Here is a 10,279-nt window from a genome sequence, read left to right as displayed (position 1 = left end):
GAGAGGGAGAGGGAGAGGGAGAGGGAGAGGGAGAGAGATCAGGACAATGGAAGTCCTCCTTTGGCCTTACATATGCACAGGCACATACATCTGAACATGTATGTCACACACCGCACACGTTAACATAAAAATTAATAAACAATAAAATACAGTGTTCACATGTGCAGAATGTGATCTGAAATTTCTTACAGGAAGATGCCCTCCTTCATGAAATGAGGGAGACTTTTCTTATTATTACTTGAGAATTTTCATACAATATGTTTTGATTGTATTTACTCACCTTCCTAACTCCTCCCAGAAGCAGCCCCCTTCTCTACCAACCCAGCATTGAGCCCTCAGTTCTTTTAAGCCCATCAAGTACAATGCATGCTACCCATCTCCTCTTGGCTGTGCGCACCTCTGGAATACAGTTGGCCTACAAAGGCCATACTCTTAAAGAAAAAGGATGAAGAAGAATTTTCTTTAAATTAATTTAAAGACAACTAATTTCTACTGATACATAGAAACCATAAAAAGCAATAAATAGAATGTATAGATGATTGATAGAACACCTAAAATTAAAAGTTTACTACATAGGATCAGAAATATAGAAAGGTCAGTGCAGGCGAAGACAAAGTAAATGACTCAATCTGAAAGATGGTGGGTGGGGAGAGAAAGATGGGCTCAGGGGAAATGAAAAATTTTCATGAATCCCTTGACATATAGAATAACATACATTATTGAAGCCTCACAAAGGGAACAATATTTTTTAAAGATGTATTTATGTATATGAATACACTGCTGCTATCTTCAGACACACCAGAAGAGGGCATCAGATTCCATTACAGATGGTTGTGAGCCACCATGTGGTTGCTGGGAATTGAACTTAGGACCTCTGGAAGAACAATCATTGCTCTGAGCCGTCTCTCCAGCCCCACAGCAGAACTATACTTAAATGTAGAATTGCTAAAAATTATCCATTTGGCAAAAGACTTAAATTTCCACAAAGGCTTACTGAATCACAACGGGAAAACTAAGCATTGTCTTTACCTAGTTAAATTGCTAAGAGAGAGAAAGACATGTTATAAAAGGAATCAAGCAACGTACACACCAGAGAAAACTGATTCTGGACAGCTAGGGCTATACAGAGAAACCCTGTCTCGAAAAATCTATATCTATCTATCTATCTATATCTATCTATCTATCTATCTATCTACATATATATATATATGATTCTCATTCAAACAATTTCTCATTCAAAATTTCCAAGTGAGTAGAATATCTTTGGAAGAACAAGGAAACAAAACAAACTGAGAACATAAACTTTATATTCAGTATCCAGTGCAGCTTTCGAGGAGGAAGAAGCTAAAGATATTGTGATATAAAATAAAGCGTTTCTCGCAGATCTGAACTATAAGAAGGACTAAAGGAAATAAAGGCATTGTGGTGTAAAATAATACAATTTCCTCTGATCTGAGTTATAGTAAGAGCTAAAGGAATTCTGTAGCTAGAAGATCAAAAGAGCACCAAATAGAAATGAGTTTACATAAAGGAGAATAAAACATCAGAGGTAGTAAATATTGAGAATATTCGTTGTTCTTCCGAAGAACAAGCACTCAGGTGAGTGGCAGAGGACCAGTTCCCCCGTGGTGAGTAGCTCTCAGCCACCTATGATTCTAACTGCATGAGATCTGACACCCTCTTCTAGCCCTCCTTTCCTGTCCACACATGGGTATCATACACTTACACATATATACATACACATGAAGAAAAATAAATGTTCAAAATACTAAAGACTGAACTAAGTATAAAAGCCCCTTCCTCCCTTTTAACTATTTATGAATTCACAAAATAATGTAATGTCTCATGGGACTGATAATGCCTCTTAATACATGTGATAACTGATGGGAAGACAAATTGATAAACCCAGTATTCCTCTGTATAATTTACATGGGCAGCACAATACTAGTTCTAAATTGTAGGCTGTGAACAGTTAAGAATATGTAGATTATTGGGAGAGTGTATATGAAACATAATTGACATTTGATAACTTGGATGCCCAAAATAGAAAATAAAACAAAACAAAACAAAACAAAACAAAAAAACCGAGGGAAAAATGAAAGAAAAAAAACCCCAGCATAATAACAAAATTGAAGACCTAATCCAAACATATCCATCATTTCTTTAATCATTTATGGTGGGATAGAAAATTTCAGAATGAATTAGAAAACTGAAGAGTCTGATATAGGAGACACTCTTTAAAGCCTGCAAGGAGATCAATTATCAAAAGAAAATCAACCCAAACAGAAGCAAACTGGAAATGTAGAGTTATGGAGGAAATCTGAAAGACATCCTCTCCCCAAACACTTGTTTTTAAGAAAACAGCTTCAATCTGATACCCACCCCCCCCCCCCCNCCCCCNCCCCCCGCGATTCCCCTTCCACATCAGTGTGTCTACTAGTGGGGTCAGGGCTCAGGTCTTGTTAGGCAGCCATATTGCTGCAGTCTCATGGATACAGCTTCACTATCATTTCTAGGAGATACAGTCTAACGACTGTTAGGAGAGAGGGAGACTCTTCCCCAGAGACAAGCCTCCTAATTAGTTCTACAATACCGAGTGCTCAGCTCCCAGATCACATACATACAAGCGACGTTAAAGGAACTCGGCAGATTTATTTATATATTTATGCATATGTGTGTGGTACAACCGAGCTAAGCTTATCCCCAACAAGCTTAAAGATAAACGAGACTCGGACTATGGTTATTTTATTTGGGTTTGACAATTATTGAGGGATTAACCCTAGTCTGCTTTCCTAACTGCTGGCGCTGGGGTAGTCCCCAGCAGTGTACCCCAAATACTTGCTGTTTCTCCTGGCCACGTGATCATGGTGCCTCGCCTCTCGTGGCACCACCTTCTCTCTCTCCCCCTCATTCTCTCCTTTCTCATTCCCTTTCTCCATGTTCAACCAGGTAACTCAAGAATCTACCTTTCTCCAATCCCTCCAGTAATTGGCTGTAGCTATTTTTATTTAATCAATAGTTTTAAATCAAGGAACAAGGTTTGCACAACAAAAGCTGGTAAATGTGAGAATTCACGCATAGGCCTTTACCTTCTGGTAGAGAGTTTAGCATTATAATACATAGCAATGGACCAAGCCCTTCCCACACACCCACACATCCACACAGTAATAATTAACAATAGTGGTGATGATGATGATGATGGTGGTGGTGATGAGTTGTAAATGAATAACCTCTGAGAATCCTGACACCTATGTTTTTGAGATGAGATCCACAATTTACTAATTTTAACCACACATCAACATATTTTTTTCATACCCATTAACCCATAAAAAGTTAACTATCATATACATGGACAACATTGTTTGCCTCCCTTTATTCTATAACATCTCTTTCTAATTAAGCATGATACCATCCTTGCTCTAAGCCCAGGTACTAGACAAGTTGTGTGTATTGTTTTTTGTCTTTTTTAAAAAATATAAACATAGTTGAAAATCTTTGACTCTAGCATAAAGTATATGAGCACTTCAACCTGCTACATTTTAAGAAATATAGATTGGCTTTGATCTCTATTTCTGACAAAATCATTTCTCGTGATTTCAGTTTTCATCAACATTAAACTTTCTAGGTAGCCAGAAGTTTAACACCCTCCAACCAACCCCATTATCTTCTTTGCCTACACAACTGGAAGCAGCTCTCCCAAAGAAGGCACCTTTCTCCAAACAAATCCATAAAATCAAACGATGCTGGTGTGAACCAAATCATCTCCACTATGACCATACTACTCTGAATAAGTCAACCTTAGTACCAAATTGGTTTTTTTTTTTCTCAAAAAGGAGACTAGGCACAGAGCACATGTGCTTTGACTAAGACATGTCTCTAGCGAAGAACATGGCTAAATTTTAGTGGGTGTAAGATTTGAGGGATCTCCCCCAAACCTAAAACTATGTCACATATATCTGAGGTACCACAGCACTAGAGTACAACATAGAGTCAGAGGTTTGTTGTTTGGAAGGGGGAACTATTGAAATCACGTGATGTTGTGTGGTTAAATGTCCTCAGTCATTCTTATGCACAATGATGACAGGAAGTACTTTGTCCCTTGGGAAAAAGAACTGAGAATGTTGTAAGATGTGAGAGTGATTTGACAATCACAGGAGACTGATGGAAGTCAAACATATGCAAATAAAAATAAAGAGATGAACAGGTTGTTTTTTTTTTTTTTTAAAATAAAATAGATGAGGAAGGCATAAAATAAAAAGAAATTCCCAATTTCACTATCTTTCCATCAATTTTTCCATTCCACAGCCCAATCACACTTTTCAGAGATAAAACGTTTCAACAATTTCTCCTCCGAATTTCCAGAGATTTCTATATATGTGCATATTATCATATTCTTTCTTTTGCCTTATTGGGATAAAATGTTAATAACTTCAGATATATGAAACAACTTCCAGGAAACACTGACAAATATTTTCCCCAGGCTACTACTGTTTTACATAGTCCCAGTACATTTGTCAACATTTAGAAATTAATATTAGTGTAACACTCTTCACAGAACCCCAGCCACCAAGTCATTAATTTTATTCAATAATGTCCTCTTTGTTGCTCCAAAATTCCCCATGAATTTAGCTGTCGTATCTCTTTAGTTGCATCGGCCCCGTTTCTTGATGCTGCTCCTTTTTTCATTGTCTACCCAATCTTGAAGAATGTTGCTCACACACTTGGTCGGCTGACCTTCTGCTTAGCTTGGTCTAATATCTAGTTCATGTTTTAGGATTCCAAGAAATAAATGAGACTGGTATAGTCATCTCATCTGAAAATGCATGTTATCAATCTGGCTTTTCATGGGTGATGTAAATTTTTGCCAGTCACGAGTAACATTTATCAGGCCTCTCCACTTTAAAGTTAATATTTTTTTCCGGTCCACTCTTTATAAACTGGTGACGAAGTTCAGCACTCAGAATAAAACAAACTGAATCAGTGTCTTAGAGAATCAGTACCTATGTCGAGTCATTGAATTCTTCGGAAGGGGAAAAATATTTATTTATTTATTTATTTATTTTCCAGAAAAGGCTATTTATTTTTTTATTATTATTATTTTCTTTATTTACATTTCAAATGCTATCCCGAAAGTTTCCCATACCCCTCCCCCCACCTCTGTTCCCCTACCCACCCACTCCCACTACTTGGCCCAGGCCTTGCCTTGTGCTAGGTCATATAGAGTTTGGAAGACCAAGGAGCCTCTATTCCCACTGATGGCCGATTAGGTCATCTTCTGCTACATATGCAGCTAGAAACACAAACCCCGGGGGTACTGGTTAGTTCCTGTTGTTGTTCCACCTACAGGGTTGCAGCCCCCTTCAGGTACTTGGGTACTTTCTCTAGTTCCTCCATTGGGGACCCTGTGTTCCATCCAGTAGCTGGCTGTGAGCATCCATTTCGGTGTTTACCAGGCACTGGCATAGCCTCACAAGAGGCCGCAATATCAGGGTCCCTTCAGCAGTATCTTGCTGGCATGAGCATTAGTATCTAGGTTTGGTGGCTGATGATGGGATGGACTCCCGAATGGGGTAGTCTCTGGATAGTCCAGTCCATCCTTTCATCTTAGCTCTAAATTTTGTCTCTGTACCTATAACCTTTCATGAGAGTTATGTTCCTTANTCTAAGGAGGAATGAAGTATCCACATGATGGTCTTCCTTCTTGGTTTTCTTGTGTTCTGCAAAATGTATCTTGGATATTCCAAGTTTCTGGGCTAATATCCGCTTATCAGTGAGTACATATCTAGTGACTTCTTTTGTGATTGGGTTACCTCACTAAGGATGATATCCTCCAAATACATCCATTTGCCCAAGAATTTCATAAATTCATTGTTTTTAATAGCTGAGTAGTACTCCATTGTGTAAATGTACCACAGTTTCTGTATCCATTCCTCTATTGAGGGACATCTGGGTTCTTTCCAGCTTCTGGCTATTATAAATAAGGCTGCTATGAACATAGTGGAGCATGTGTCCTTATTACCAGTTGGAAGATCTTCTGGGTATATGCCCAGAAGAGGTATAGCNGGATCCTCCGGTAGTACTATGTCTAATTTTCTGAGGAACCGCCAGACTGATTTCCAGAGTGGTTGAACAAGCTTGCAATTCCACCAGCAATGGAGGAGTGTTCCTATTTCTCCACAACCTCGCCAGCATCTGNTGTCANCTGAATCTTTAATCTTGGCCATTCTGACTGGTGTGAGATGGAATCTCAATTTTTCATTTGTTCAACCACCGGTTGTATCGTTATGTACTTGCATATTTACTTCGTACTCTAGATTATAATATAATGCTAATCCACTTTAAGATACATGAAATAACTTCCTTTGCACAGAAGCTTTTTAAATGGGCTTTACTTCTTTGAGCAGCTTTAGGTTCACAAGGACACGGAGCGAAGGATATAGAGGTTTCCGCATATGTGTACCATCATATATACGTAGCCTCTGACATTATCAGCATCCTCTGCCAGAATACATTTGTGTAACAAAGAATAACAGATCCTTAACACCAGGTTACTCCGTTTGTTTTAGGGTTCATTTTGGCTTCATATTCTGAAGATTTGAGCAAATAGACAGTACTGTGTAACCACTACTGTTGTATAATACAGAATTGTTTTAACCACCTGAAAAACATTCTGTGCTCCAAATATTCATCCATCCGTCCCCCCTAGTCCTTACAACCACTGGTCTTTTTATAGTCTTGGCTTTTACTTTTCCTCAATGTCAAGCAATTAGGGTAAGACAGTGTATCACCTCTTCAAAATGCTTTCTCTCAGCAATAAGTATTTAAGGCTCCTCATATCTTTTCATGACTCGACACCTCATTTAACACTATGTAACATGCAATTGTCTGGAATCAACACAATTTACATATCCATTAGCCTGCTTAAGGATATCTTGGGTGCTTTCAAATTTAGTAACCATGAATAGAATTTCTATAAACAATCATGTGCAGATTATTGTACAGATTTAAGTTTTCAGTTCTATCAGGTAAATACCAGGGCCACAATTAGAGGGTCATATGAGAAGAGTGTGTTTATTTTTGGAATAAATTGTTGAAATATATTTTTTAAAAAACATCATTTTCCATCCTACCCACAATGAATGAGAATGCCTACTGACCCATGCTCTCTTCCACATCTGACAGTGTCACTCTTCTGTAGTTTGTCAACCAATGGGGGTATGGTGGAATCTGTCACTCACTGTAAATTTTCTTGATGAAAATGTGGAACATTTTTCATATGCTTATTTTGCATATGTCTATTTTCTTTGGTAAAATTTCTAATGGTCTCTGGTATACCTCTTTAATGATCAGTTTCTTAAATGTGGATTTTAAGGGCTCTTCCATGTTTGCTTCATAGGTCTTTTATCAAACATCATCATTTGCAAATGTTTTCTTCATCTCTGTGGCTTGTCTTCTAGGTCTTTGAACAGTGTCCTTGATGAAACACTTTTTATTTTCAATGAATTTTGGTTTATTAATTCTTCTTTTTAAATAATTCAAAGTCTTTAATGTTGTAACTAAAAAAGCTCTTGCTTCACCCAAGATTGTTCAGATTTTCTTCTATGTTACCTTTGATTTATATGACTTTATATACTGTCACTCATTTTAAGTTGACTTTTGTGATATGTGAAAGGTCTGTGTCTACAATCATTATTTTCTATGTTGATATCCAGTAATTTCTGTACCATTTTTTTGGGAGAAAAAAAAAGACAAAGAGGAGGAGGAGGAGGAAGAGGAATTATTATTATTATTATTATTATTATTATTATTATTATTATTAGAGGGAACCACTTTTACTTCCTTTGGCTGTGAGGACTGCTAAGGGGTTAAGCACTTGCCATGGAATTGTGCAGATCAGCGTCTGTTCCTCAGAACCCATGTTACTTTTGGATGGGCATGTCCTAGACTGCCTCTAACTAATTCCAAGCTTGGAAGGCAGAGACAAGAGATGGTGAAAGCAAGCTGGCCAGGGAGCCTTGCCAGATAAGTAAGCTATGGATAGCAGACCCTGCCTCAATAAGACAGAAAGGCAAATGAGAATGACTCCTTGGGTCTTCACATGTACTCAGATATTCATGAGCCCACACACATACAATCTGTGTGTAACATACACACACACACACACACACACAGAAAAAGAAAAAGAAAAACTATTTTCCTTATACTGCTTTTGTTCCTTTGCCAAAGATGAATCGAATGCTATGTCACTCTACTTCTGAGGTCTCTATTCTGCTCTGTTGATCTTTCTATTCTTTTGCCAACACTATAGTGTCTTAAGTTATTGTAACTTTATACATTGAAATCAGAAAGTGACTGTTCTCCAACTTTCTTCTGTTTATCTAATTCACTAACTACTCTAGATATTTTGCCTCTCTATATAAATATTAGAGTTAGCTTGCTGATAGCCACAAAATAACTTCACAAGAATTACCTAGTGTCTATTGATTCAATTTTAAAAAATGGAAAATTTGAAAACATTGAGTCATTCTACTGATGAACATGGGCAATATCTTCATCTATTTCTTTAACCAGAGTTTTTAGATTTTATTATATGGATATTGTACATATTTTTTCATATTTATATCAAGTATTCTATTTTAGAGCATGGTATTGTAAGGCAGTGATAAGGAAGGATTTTATTTGTTCAGGATCTTAATAGGAAAGCTTCAAGATTCTCATTAAAAAGTGGATCGTTACCTATAAGGGGGCTTATGGCTATTCCTTATCAAGTATGGGAATTTCTCCTCTGCCCTTAGCTAACTGAAATTATTTTTATCATAGGTATTAGATTTTGTCAGATTCTTCATTGTCTTTGGTTTGACTGTAAAGTCTTCTACTTTAGCATGTTAATATGATAGATTGTATTAAATGATTTTTTTTAATGTTGAACTAAGCTCACATAAGCTGGGGTAATCCCTTTTGGTGGTAATTTAGAATTCTTTTTACAATCTATTGTTGAAATCACATGTCAAATGTATGTATTTCCCAAATATTTGAAAAGTATAAGATTCATAGTCATGAGAGATATTAGCTTGTACTTCGTTCTCCTGTAATCTCCTTTACATTGTTATTAGGGTAATGCCTAAATCAAGATAGATCTTCTCTGTTTCTAGGTTTTGAAACCTCTGAAAGAGTTTGTATGGAATTGGTTGAATTTCTTCCTTAAGTGTTTGATGGAATTTAGCAGTGAACACATTTAGACATGGCGATATATATTTTGAATAGTTGTTAATTACTAATTAATTTCTTCATGAGATGTACACCCACTCAGAATATCTCCTCTTGTGTGAGTTTTAGCAGATGTCCTTTAAAAGTCAATTTCACCTGAGTTTTTAAAGACATGTGGGCAAAGAATAGTCACAGTATTTTTATATTGTCCTCTGACTGTGAGATCTATACTAATGTTCTTTCTTCCACTTCTGAGATCAGACTTTATTTTTTCATGTTCTCTGTTATCTTTATAGCCTGACTAAAAACTCATGGGTGCTTTTGATCTTGTCAATGGATCAGACTATGTTCTACATGTTTTTGTTTTTATTTTTTTCCTGATTGTTTGCCACTTTCAATTTTCTTGATCTCTATTATTCCTTTCTTCTGTTGGCTTTCAAGTTATTTTGTTCCTCTCTTTCCTTTGTACTCAGATGGGAGCTTAGGGGTTTGGCTCAGATCATTTTTTTCCTGAAGAACATAATCAGTGCTATGAATTTCCTCCTTAGTACTGCTTCTGCCCCACCTCACAACTGTGAGTAAGTTATATTTTCATTTTCACTTACACTTTCTATTTCAAGTAATCTACATGATCCCAGATTAGCCTAAGTGGATCTATTTACTTTAACTTGCACATAACACTACATTGTGTGGATATTTTATAGTTAACTTTCACAGTATCATATTATAAGCTATTCAAAGTGCTTTTTAAAATTCTAATCAAACAATCCTTGGTATGGGAAGAACTTGTACTTGCATAGAAATTACATTTTTATATCAAAGTAAATTCCCAACAATGGAATTGTTGAGTCTACATTGAAATTATCAGTTGACTGTATCTTTGCAGAGTTATGTTACTGAAATACTGAAATAAAAGATTCAAAATGTATTTTCTAGTGCTAGCAGATATTGTCTGTTTTTCTCCCAAACATTGCTCCAGTTCATAGATGCTGAGCATTCAATCACCTGCATTTCATAGGGGATCAACTCTATTTCTCTAATGATGATACACAATTATCTTTTGTAATTATGA

The sequence above is a fragment of the Mus pahari genome, chromosome 11, assembly GCF_900095145.1.
Source record: "Mus pahari chromosome 11, PAHARI_EIJ_v1.1, whole genome shotgun sequence".
Classification (NCBI taxonomy): domain Eukaryota; kingdom Metazoa; phylum Chordata; class Mammalia; order Rodentia; family Muridae; genus Mus; species Mus pahari.
This window is presented reverse-complemented; position numbering follows the sequence as displayed.